At 29.7% G+C, this 12,642-nt stretch overlaps 1 protein-coding gene across 2 annotated transcripts in view; it reads left to right on the plus strand.

Moving 5' to 3' along the window:
* Positions 1-5,679: 5,679 nt before the first annotated feature.
* Positions 5,680-12,642, plus strand: part of LOC146529359 (alkaline phosphatase-like) — a 43,675-nt gene continuing 36,712 nt past the window's right edge. For both annotated transcript variants that reach the window (XM_085201496.1, XM_085201499.1), the window contains exon 1: positions 5,680-6,010. The gene's annotated coding sequence lies outside the window, so the exon portion shown is untranslated. The remainder of the gene's footprint in view (positions 6,011-12,642) is intronic.

Genomic DNA, 12,642 nt, shown 5'->3' on the forward strand with positions numbered 1-12,642 from the left:
TTGAATTTATTTTCATTTGCCTGCTCCGTGTTGAGTTCTACCAGGCTACTGTTGTACATAATATTAGCGTACGTAAGATACGTAATATTATTAGTACGAATATTCAGTGAAAAGGCAAACGGAGTGACATAGCACCAGGTCTCGTATGCTTATCCTGCTATGCGGAAAATAGCATGAAGCTCGTATGTTTTTCATAAAATCAAATTGAGATCATAGAACAGCACTGGACTGTAAAAACGATGGTTTAGGGTTCTATTCCGATATGGAGAAATAAAGATAACTCATATCCCTTTTTTTCTAACTCTCAACATGAAATACAATTTTCAATAAATGGCGGATTGTTTAAATAATAGATTCTCCCCATCTTGTTGGCTATGCAGAATAAAGGGAGAAACTGGTAAAATTACATTTATAGTACTTTTTTTTAAATTGCATTTTTTATGCTTGTCAAAGTAACAATAGCAAATATATAAGCAGTAGCGACTGGTAGACATTCTCTCTAGATCAGATATTAGGTCAACGCTCATCTATGGGTTTTGTTAAGCAGTTCTCCTCGGTGAGCTGAGAATATTATGTGATTAGAATCAATATGAGAATAGATGTGATCAAAATGTATAATTGAGATGATGCTCTAACATTATTTACTTGCTCTAGTATTATTTACTTGTTAAAAATAAGAAAATAATTATAATATAAACCTGTGTTGTTCTACTATGCATTGCATTAATTATTCCTCTATTTTGGTTTAATTTACGTATAAAACGAAATGAATTAACGTCTCGAAACAAAAGGTATAAAAATGTTCGAATAATGCGCGCAGAATAAACGGAATTGCCGACGGATAAAGAAAATTGCTTGTGCTGACAGACAAAGCGAGAATTACATACGTGATATCGCGTTATTCAAGCCGAGAGTTCTGGTAACCTTAAACGGTTAAGGGTCATAATCAGAAAAAGTGTACATTTTGTGTCTTTTCTTGTCCCGCTACTTTGAATGCGTTTTAAAAATACAATTTTAAAGATAGCTTAAATATTTTGCCATTTAAGATAAATTTACTTATTAACTTAAAGATTTTTGTAATATCTTAAATGTATTATGGCTAATAATAGTATTTTTTGTTAGTTGCAAAAATCCTTTCAAAATGCTTCCATACAATTTTTCCTGTCCCATTCACCACTTTACTTTTTAAAAATAAATTTGTTACGAATATTTATGGTTTTATTTGATTTCAGATGTGTTTATATTACTTTACATTATGCATAACATTAAATAGAACTACTTTTATTGATACATTATTTAGTAAATAATATATATAAGTTAAGTAAATTTGTCCCAAAATATTGTCTTTTTGTTACTCAGGGTTTCTAACGTACAATTAAATTATGAACGCAATTATTTTGAATGGTGTTTAATATTATTTTTTATTGTGGCACCATAATTCTTAAAGTCAATGCTGTCGTAGCTACAACCAGTAGTGTTCTCGCAGCAGTTGAGGGGTTCAAATGTTTTAGAGGGAATGCGTGAAATTACATCTCAGGGTTATAAACGGCTTTTATTTTGGTAAGTATTCTAAAATTTCGTTTTCTTGTTTATGTTATTTGCGTCTTTTTACAAAATCTCAAAAAAGAACTTCAGTGCTTGCACATGCAACACGTGGCTTATGAGCAAATATTTAAAAAGGTTAGAATTTCTCAGATTTTATTCTCAATTTTGTTATATTTCGTTACGTAACGAAACTGAGAAAATATGAAGCCTAGTTCATAATTACGTTACCATCGGAAGATTATGTATATAAAAAAAAAATGCTGGCATATGAAAAAAATAATTAGTGACTTTTGATAACGTGAAGTAACCAAAAATAATGATTTTTAAGTTTTTTGTCTGTTTGCTTGTTTGTTTAATGTGTTTGTGCGCGCTTATCTCAGAACGGCTTAACCGATTTAGTTAAAAACATTTTTTTATTCTTCCTGAAATTACTTGTGATTTTGTAATTTTTTTTTTCTCTGGAGATAGTGCATTAATAAATATGTAGCTCAAGCGGGTGAGGCTTTTATTTAAAAACAAATAGGTTCTGTACTAGACAATATACATGAAATATCATTAAATACATATTGATAACTATTTTTTATTTTCAGTAAGCGTCATGGCTCCTATGTCAAATGCTGATAGACAAAAAAGATATAGAGAACGTCTTAAACAGACCAATCCTATTAATGAAGATATGCGAAATAAACACTTACAAAGAATTCAACTTAATTCCCGTGATAACGACTCAAATTTTGATATATTTTAAAGTGGGTTTAATTTTATCATTAACTTTGTGATCTCTAACTAGAAATATAAGTTTATTACGTTACGAACTAGCATTATTATATAGTTAATATTGTCACTTTGTTATGTTTTCTTACATTTATAATCTATTAATTCAACGATTGAATCTTTAAAATTTTAATTTGTGTCTCATTAAATAAAAAAAACCAATAGTTTTATTCATATAATATTCTTATTTTGTTGTGTATAATGCCTTATAACATCAGTTTCGTAACAAACATTATCAGTATTGTTACTTATCAGTTACGTTACGAATTCGAAAATGTCCACTTTTCTGATTATGACCCTTAAATAAGCATGGGAAATATCATGGGATGTGTCAAGTGACTGTACGTGGTTGTAATATTATGTAGTAGGGAAATTCAAATGTAACTGGCATATCTAGGTTAATGATAATTTTGATTAATGCTTGATAATAATTTGTATATTATATATATTTTGTGAGGCCGTCGTAGCGCAGCGGCACAAGGATGTGACTTTAACACGACGGTTTTGGGTTCGATCTCCACTCGAGGAAATGAAAGTGGGGAACGAAGTGTCTTACCACTAGGTTCCCTCTGTCTATCCTGCTTTGTGTGGATTGTTGTGGATACATTGTGAAGCTTATTTAATTGTCGATTTTCAAAAATAATTCAGCAAATATAAATCAGCCATATCAGTCCAGTTATTTGAAGCACACTTAAGCTTATATCTTGGAAATCAACCCAACAGTTGGTTACTACAAATTGAATTTTTGTATTTATTGACTTAAAAATAATAAGCAGAAATCACTGGTGAGTGATTTGCAATTGCTATCCGTGCCATATAAAAAAAATTCTACCTTTAAAAATATTACTGAACCATAAAAATAATTAAATTAGAAGCTTTTCTATCATCAAAGTCCTTTTCAATAAATATCATTTCATAGAATGTCTCTAATAAAAAACTCATTAGAGACAATTTTTTCATTGACGGCAAAAATATTGCGTGCTCCATCACAAAAATCGAATCTTTTCATATACGGCTTCGATCTTAAAATTAATTAATGATTATTATATTATAAAATTAATTAAGAATTAAATATGAAAATGAAAATGGTCAAATGTCTTAAAATGTTCCAAAACAAATTAACATGAAGCTAACGCTTGTTTCGGCGACCACAGATGCAATTTATGAACGGAACGCGCGCCGGCTGCTTCCCAGAACTGGGCTCGAGCGATTTATGGGCGGACAGGCTTAATGTCTGGAGGTTTCCGAAACTATTAAAATCAGGCTTAACGCATCCACGCTGCTACGTTTGGCAATACCTTATAGGATTTGTGTTATGGTTTATATCGTTTTAATATTTTGTCAAGATTTGTCAATGGAATATTAGACATAGGAATGTGTATATAAGTTTTTGAGAACAGCGCTCTCAACAATTTTTTTAAAATTTTATAATAACAGCATAGATTGTATGCACATATTACAATTGTAATCTTATCATATACGATATATCTTATCATATACTCGTATATCTATATTCAACAATTTGAGAGTACATTATTAAAATGTTAAAAAATAAATAAAATTATTTGATAATAAAAAAAAAATAGTTATGTAACCAGGGCATAAAAACTTTTGATGTAGTTTTGTACTAGTAACGACACTAAGAGTGTATTCTCGTCAGTAGTCGTATTTTGAAAGAAAAACTTCTACAGCCTGTTTCACAAAGCGTAAGTGTACAATGGTTGGTCTAGAGTTTCTTCACTTGCATTGAACATGAAAGTTCTTGCTGTTATGTTTTTTTAATTCTGTAAATAGTTGTGAGCGCTGGAAGCGCTAGGAATAAAAAAAATAATGTCGCTAAGTATTTCTCTTATAAGATTCTTAAGTTTTAATTATAATTACAACTTTCTCTTGTTTCCCAAATTCACAAGAATTTGGGAAACATGAGCGAGCATAAGATCTTTTTCAGTTCTTTTATGTTTTATTATTATTTTAATAAAATGATTTTGTTGATAACAGTAGATGAGTTAAAGCGTGAAGCAAAAAAAGAAAAACTAAATGGCAAATTTCGTTACTAATAATTTTAATTTATTTGTTGAATAAATATAGAAGCACGCATAATATTATATACTCTGTATATTTTTAGTTATTATTTATTGAAACATTTTTAAAATATATTGAAAGGATTGTAGGTCACTCAATGACGTACTAACGCAACCTTTCCCTCACGTCTTATTTATAACTTGTTGCCGTATCTACGATATTATAACTTGTAAATATTTGACACAATAACGAAAAAATTGTGACAAGGAACGTTTTTATATGTATTTTTAATGTTAAGCAGAGAAGGGAGTGTCTTAGCATTAGATTTTCTATGTCATCACTGCTATAGGTTCACAATGTATCCCGTACACTGCGGGGTAGGCACTTTGGGATAGGCAAAGAGCGGCGCTGAGTTACCCCATTAAACACGCAGTGCCTCGAAAATTTCGGCGGAAAACGGAGAACGAAGTATCTTAATACTAGGTCGGGTCTGCTTGCCCTGCTTTATGCGGGATACAGCGTGAAGCCTTATAAAAAAGGTTTCGATTCAGCGACAAACAGTTCCATAATTACATCTTTAACTAAAATAATAAATCTGAGAACGAATGAAAAATACTTCCATTCCATTTGAAGCAATGAAAAAAATCTTTTTAATCTTTTGCTTTTACGCTTTTCGCTTCAATCCGATGGCATTTGATGTTCTGCACGTACTTTTTTATTATTTTTCTGTACTATATGTGTGTCGTTGTTAATCCAACTCAAATTGGCAATTTAATAGCAAGTTACTTTTCGATTGGGGAAAATAATAATAATTATTAACAATTCCCTGATAAGTAAGTGCGGCGTTGAGTTCCGCCACTCAAAGTGGTAGAATTCTAACAGAAAGTGGAGAACGGAGTGTCTTGACTAAGACACAGAAGAAGAGAACGTGAAGAGCACTCTACCTATCCTATTATGTTAGACTTTATCCCGGAATCATACTAGAATTGAAGAAAAAGTAGGTGTTATATATATTATCTTGAAAATAAAGTAAGTAACTAATCATCATAATTACGTATAAATTAAATATATAATACCTGAAGAGACATTAGGCATATTTTTATATTTGCAATATTATATGTATTATATTTAATTAAAGAAACAAATAAAGACAGTTCCTAATTACGTAACGTAAAATTTTAATAATATTTTTTATATATTCCAAAAATATTATATTAGTTTATTTTAATAGTTTTAGTTTGAGTATAATTTAAGTAACGTTTGAGAGAAGTGCGAGGTTTAGGAGGACGCATGCGTTGTAAATTCTGGCTTACTTCAGCACCAGTATGTTCTGAGGTTTGTTGGCTAGCGGTCCTGCTACTAAAATGTGATCACAGAGTGATAGCATACCATACATAGTTATTTTAATTATATATCAATTTTATTATCTGTATAACGTATATTATAATTAATAAACAGAAAAAAAACTTTTTTGAAATTATTAAAAAAGTTTTTACTAACTTACTAGACGTAAAACTTTTAAGTTATAATTAATAGTGTTTGTGTAAGTGTTTTAAACTTCTAAATAAGTGTAAGAAATATTTTTAATATATACTTTATGCACAGGTTTAAGTGTGGAACATAAATATAGTGTTAAAAAAGTTTAGTTAAGAGATTGGAAGCTGTTTCGGTGAGTAGGATCTTTAAACTAAATTAATTTAATTACATAAGAGCTAAATTTATTATTTAACACGCAAAATAAATAACGGTGTTAATTCACTATCTCTCAGCGATTCAAAAATCTTTTTTTATATATTTATATTCCTAATATGACATTGTATACAAAACCAAATATTTATTTATTATTTTTTTATCTTATAATATTTTTTTAAAAGCAAATATGAAGTTTGTATAATAACTTTTATGAAACATCTAACGGGTTAACACTTCGGTAAGTGTGTAATGAAAAAACACAGAGAAATAAATTGGGGTTTTAGGAAGGGTCATGTTTGTTTAGGATTTTAACTTACTGGCTTTGTATAAATATTTCGAAATGGCAAAAGAACGGCACGCTCTGCGGTTAGCTAATGAAACCCACAGATGAAATATCTGTGAATTTTGAATCCACTTTAAATAATATATTTTAATATTCCCGTAAATATAGGAATTCTTTATAAGTACTCGTATAAGAATAGCATTAAAAATGTCATTTGTAACATTTTACTTTCCAAACAATTTATATCTATCGTATAAAGGAAATTCGTCTGACGATTTCTCTCGCGAAATGTATTTTTAATGAGGTTCCACTTTTTATTTTTCATTTTGTTTTAATTCCTATGATGTAATTATATCATTTCGTTTTTCTTTTTTTTATTTGAAGATTAAAAGCTCGCCGATCTTATTTAGATTTCAATAATTATACGCTTATTCATATTTTATTTTAATTACGGATTTACTGGGCACGTATTGTGTGATGGTATCATAATATTTTTCTTTTAAATACACAATATATTTATTTATAAATGGCCGTCTTTGGTTGATCTCAGGCTAATGGCAGCTCTCTTTAATTTTAATTGTAACAAAATTAACGGTTAATTGTAGCGTAGTAATGTAATTAAATATCGATTATATTTAAAACAGCTAAGTACATCTAGCAATTAATAAAAAGCTGAAATACTGAAAAATTATAAAAATAAGTTAGATGCTAAAAGTTCGAAACATATATTTGAAAAATAAATAAAAATTTGCCACTGGCTTATAATATTGCGAACATCAAAGTAATTAACATTGACATGTTTATTGAGATTAATATATCAATTCAGTTTTTGTCGGTCACTGTTAATTTACTTCATACGATAACTAGTTGCCCTCAACTTTCTTTGCGTGGATTTTAAGTTTTAAATTTAAAAAATCGGCGCAGGAATTTCAAGAAATCTAGTCTAAATTCTCTCCAATACTCTGTAACCTACTTACATGCCGAATTGCATCGATTGTGCATTGTCTGCCTCTTAGTAACGGAACAGTTTTATATTATTAATATTTACATTCGAGTGTAATTAATAATCTAAGTAGCGAACTACATATTTATTAATTTACTGATCTGTATTACTTTTATTTTCTAATAATAATAATAATCATTATAAAAACAATTTAAATTGAATTTCTTCCCTCTGGTATCAAGGCAAAGTGCGGCGTTGAGTTCCGGAACTCAACACGCAATGCCGCCTGTATTCGGCGGCAAGTGGATGATGGAGTGTCTTCATAATAAGTTCCTCTGCCTGCTCTGCTATTTGCGGGGTACAGCGTGATTCTGATTTATTATGAAAACAAAAAAGTTTCAACTAATTCAGTAAAACTGTAGCAAACTTTAGCAATTTTGTCGAACAAACATTCTTAAACACAACCCTGCCAAAATACAATCGGTTAAGCAGTTTCTGAGATTAGCATGAACAAACGCACAGACAAATAGATATACAGACAAACTATGTATATTTTTTGGTTCTATTACGATAAATAATATTTTTTCTTATATATCTTCCATGTACGACATCGATGACGATTTTATTATAAGTACCTCTAGATATTTATGGAAGTGTTTTATTATGAATCTTTGCTCTTCCGTTTCTGTATTAATATTAACGTTTAATATTTTTTGGAGCAAGAATAGCTACGAGTACAATAAATGATAAAGGAAATTATACGGAAAATAATAGCTTTTCATGAAATATATTAATATTTTTGTTGTTACACGCGATTTAGAGGTTAGTGACTTTGATTTGAATAATTAATATTTTAGATTTCTATCAGAAAGAAACGATTTGTTTCGAATACGATTAAGCATTATACCTACGGCTTCGCTGGCGTAAGTTAGTCGTATCCCATAAAAAAACATACATATAAAATCAGAGCCAAGTTCAATTTAAAGTAATCAACGTTCTCGACATCACCGACAAAAGAATGAGAGATCTATATGGATGCCGAGTTCTGTGTTCGCTCTGAAAGCTCTACATTTCATTCGAAATTGTTTTATATACAGGTTCTATTATATTTGCAAATTAATGTACTTTAAGGTTGTCCTGGGCAGGTTAATATATAAGGTTAATGGTCAAAGAAAATCAGTCACAAAAATGCTGGTTTTTGAACGTTAATTAATATACCTATATCAATTTGTTTACGAGTTATGAAGGGCTCAAAATTAGTTTGAAATGGTTCGTGTAAAATACACATTATGCATTTCCAACTTTTTAACTTGGCTGAAGTTGCTTGGCTGAATATATTTTATTGAAACAACTTTCTGAGAGGAAATATTCATTATCAATCATTGTCAAAATTTTTAAATTATTGTCAGATAGCTCCCAACTGCGCCACAATATTTATATTTACGTATTTGTATATTAATCGCTGTGTTTCTTGAAATTTCTATAACAAAAAAAAGTTAATGATGATTAACAAATTAAAAAGATAATTAAAAAAATATTTTAAAAGAAATTAACCAATCTTACTACATTTAGATTTAAAACGATAATTACAACTAGGAAGGTAACAAAAAAATGAAAACCTACGTCAACGTGAAAATATATTCATAAAGGCAGAATTATATTAGGTTGTTATTACGTAATTTATATGTATTGATATTATTGTTATTTGTTTTCAATTAACGAAATGAATGTATTTTTTGAACTAACGATATTTATTTGCTTGTGACAATACTTTATGATTGCAATTTATTATTATTTGAGCTCAATATTTCTTTATAAGTTTATTATGCTTCTATTTTTTATAATACTTAATTAGATTGAAGTACCTGACCTAGATAAAGATATACAGATCTCAACACTATGAAAATAAATTTTTAAATACGACATCGATTCTGACATTGCTATGAGTTCATCGCAGCGTATTACTGTAAAGCCAATGAATATGGGTTTGAATCTCACTAGGGAAAATGACCTATTTTCAGTTTCCTGCTCTGACAAAATAAAATGTTTAAGCTTTTGTATTTAAAACATTCGTTTAATAATCCATGTATTTAAAACATTTTATTGTCTCGGACTGGTTAAACTTCATGTAGCATTGTTTTTGCGGTTAGTGAAGTGCGGCAATGTCTGTACGCAAGGACAGTGAACAATGAGGTTTTATTTTACTAGGTCATTTCCACCACATTTATAAAATTTAGAAAATAAACTAGAATTAATAATTATTATACATAAATACGATTAATAAAACAATATAGTGAATTTTTGAGCAGCAAAACAAGAACTATATGGAAATGTACATTTTTAGTGACTTAAGTAAGCACATTATGATAATTAAAATATTCTCTTAGTGGAAATAAGTAAGGAATCTATTTATTTCTACTAAGAGAGTAGATTTATTAAATGCAGATGGAAGTATAAATAATGTTACTTAGTGCAGTGGCATAGAAATTGTATTTTATGATTTACAATAACCGTATCTGCACCACCGCTATAAAGGTTTAATTACTATGACGCATACTATTTAGAGTAAATAGCAAATATATATATTTTATTGAAGTGAAGTTGAAGTGTCATGCTATGTCTTTCGTTTGTAGATATTGGGCGTGCCCCACGATTTTATTTTAGTAATCATAATTTTCATGAAATTATTTTTTAGCTTTTAGTACATTTATCTGCAATATAAAACCGTTTAACTTAAAATATTTTTTTTTTCTTTTTTATTTTTAAGTTTTTAGTTTTTATTTCTCATTCTATTCAATTCGTTGAGTCCCTCATTATTGCAAGGTTAATGGATAATGTTACGGTCGACCCCCCAGAGGTGCAATAGAGGGGCAAGGCTATGTACAACAAGATGTGGCTGAATCTTGAGGGGAAAACGCTAACAACATATCATGTTTATCCATAATCCATGATATCCTAATGCCATACAGTTCTCGGCACGCTTTTACCTTTTACCTTAACTTGGGTGGTGTACTCCTAGCGACGTATCATTTTTAGCCACCCTAACATTCTTCGACAGGATACCAGATCTTGACTTGGGTGGGAGATTCATATTGTAATTTTATATAGTATACTGTATTATACTTACCGAGCCCTTTATTTTGATACCCATATTGATGGGATTGAAAAAAAGTAAGTTGTCCGCCATCTTGTAGCGGCGGCCATCTTGGATTCACAATAATATTGAATATGGATATTTGTATTGTCACCAGAATTAAAGGCGTATACCAAATTTCAGATCAATCGGTTAACGGAAAGAGGGTTAAATTTCAATTACAAAATTTGACCCAAACAAATAAATAAATAAACAAACAAACGGGGTGAGCTAAATAAAACCATTTAATAATAAAAACAGACAATTACCTCGTCCTCACCACGTGTTTTTTAGGTAAGGTCATTGGTAAGAAAAGACGTTTTTAGTCTGTCCATTGACTGCGGGAACGAGCCAGTTAAATCCTAACTTAGAAATAAACGACTGATTTTACAACTAATTCTCCAATATATTGCATAAAACATAGCGAGAAAACTACAATTTAAATAATTTAACAGTGGTTAGCGAAAATTATTTAAGTTGTAGTTTAATCCGTTATAACTGAAGAGTACGGATAAAATTTGCACAAGTCATCGTTTATCCAACGGTCAAATAAAAATGTATATATTTTAAAAACAAAATATAACGCTTTCAACCTTTGACAGTTCAATTTCCAATCATTTAGTGAGAATATAGACAATGTTTATATTTTATTTATCGACTTTTTAATTTAAACTTTTCTGTGGGTTTTTTGTATGCATAGTTAACAGATTCTATAAATTTAATTTATTTTAATATTTTATATAAATCCAATGGAAGATTTAATTCATATCTATCTTAGCTCTTGTTTAATAACAAGCTTACGTAGTTTTTTTTTTTGTATTCACTAAAACAGATTTTGTAATACATAATAATTTAACAAATGGAAAAGCCTAATAAAACTAAGCTAATTGGACTCGTCAAGAGCCTTTTACTCGTCATTCGGGCGAGCAGCAAATTTAATGTATATTGGATGTACTTAAATTCAGTACGAAATTATAAAGACCTTGAAAACGAAGTTAAAAGCCGAATCGTAAAAGTGGTGGATTCCGTCATAATCTCCATCGAGGGATGTTGCCGGGAGGCGTGAGAGATAAAGACGTCGGCATTTACCGCCCAATGTCCGACTCCGCCGTCCTTTATCTTTTGTTTCCGAAAATCGTATAGATTACTTTTTATTCTCAAAGCACATTCAATTTTAGAAAGCTTTTTATCACAATTTTATTTGAGTGAAAACCTTTACGAAAGGATAAATATATTTTGACGGCTTTGAAATTCAAATAGCTTTTCTGTGGCTGTTCTCAATAGGTACTTTTTCATAAATGTAAGTAAAGTAAAAATAAATATACATTTATTATATGTATAATACATAGCTAATAAGAAAATTAAGATTACATATTCACATTACGTTTGGTTTTGCTTTACATATTTATAGTGAGAAAGATTTTCGTTTGACTTGTGAATTCCGAGAAGTAGCTTTATCAAGATTTATGTATGTATAATCCGGTATGCTATACAATAACTAGGCAGTGTATAAAATACTTGGATCAACCAGGCCATTTATAAAATATTATTAATATTGTTGTCCATTACATATTTTACCTAAGTAAAGAATACAATTCCAAGGGATCCATTTATGTGAATTTATAGCAAATATCTACATTTGATTCTCTTAATAAGGGTGGTACGCATTTATCTTTCTTATTATATAACATCACCAGCAGCTTTCTTGGTTTAAATTAATTTAATAACAAATAAATTTATCAGATTTCGTAAAATTTGATTTATCACTTAGACTTTAGAAATTTCTGCTGTTGTTGACTTCAACTTTGTTTTCTTTAGTGGTTAATTATATTTATTAAAACGCCATTTAGGAAAGTGTTTACTGCTGGGGTTGTTGCAAAAATATGATGATAATATTTATGTCAGACCGTCGTGGCATAGTGGTGTAGTGTCTATAAAAGCTGATAGTTGTGTGTTTACATAATAGGATTTTTTTTATTTAATATAAAAACACTCAGTTTTCCAAATATTACCATTTTTAGTGTTCCGTACCTCAAAAGTTAAAAACGGAAGACTTACTTTGTTGTCCACCAGTCCGTCTGTCGGAACTATTTTTCACGAGATCGCATGGAGGTATCAGCCTTTCGTCCCTTGAAGCAAAGAAAAAATTAAGCATTTTAGTCTACACAATCAAATGATACGGGCATTTGTGAATCGATTTTGTTGCATTTTGGATGCAACCGCGTAATTAAAAACTGTATAGTAGTTTGT

The sequence above is a fragment of the Heliconius melpomene genome, chromosome 18 (assembly GCF_056956725.1).
Source record: "Heliconius melpomene rosina isolate 202511_hmr_F chromosome 18, ASM5695672v1, whole genome shotgun sequence".
Lineage (NCBI taxonomy): Eukaryota > Metazoa > Arthropoda > Insecta > Lepidoptera > Nymphalidae > Heliconius > Heliconius melpomene.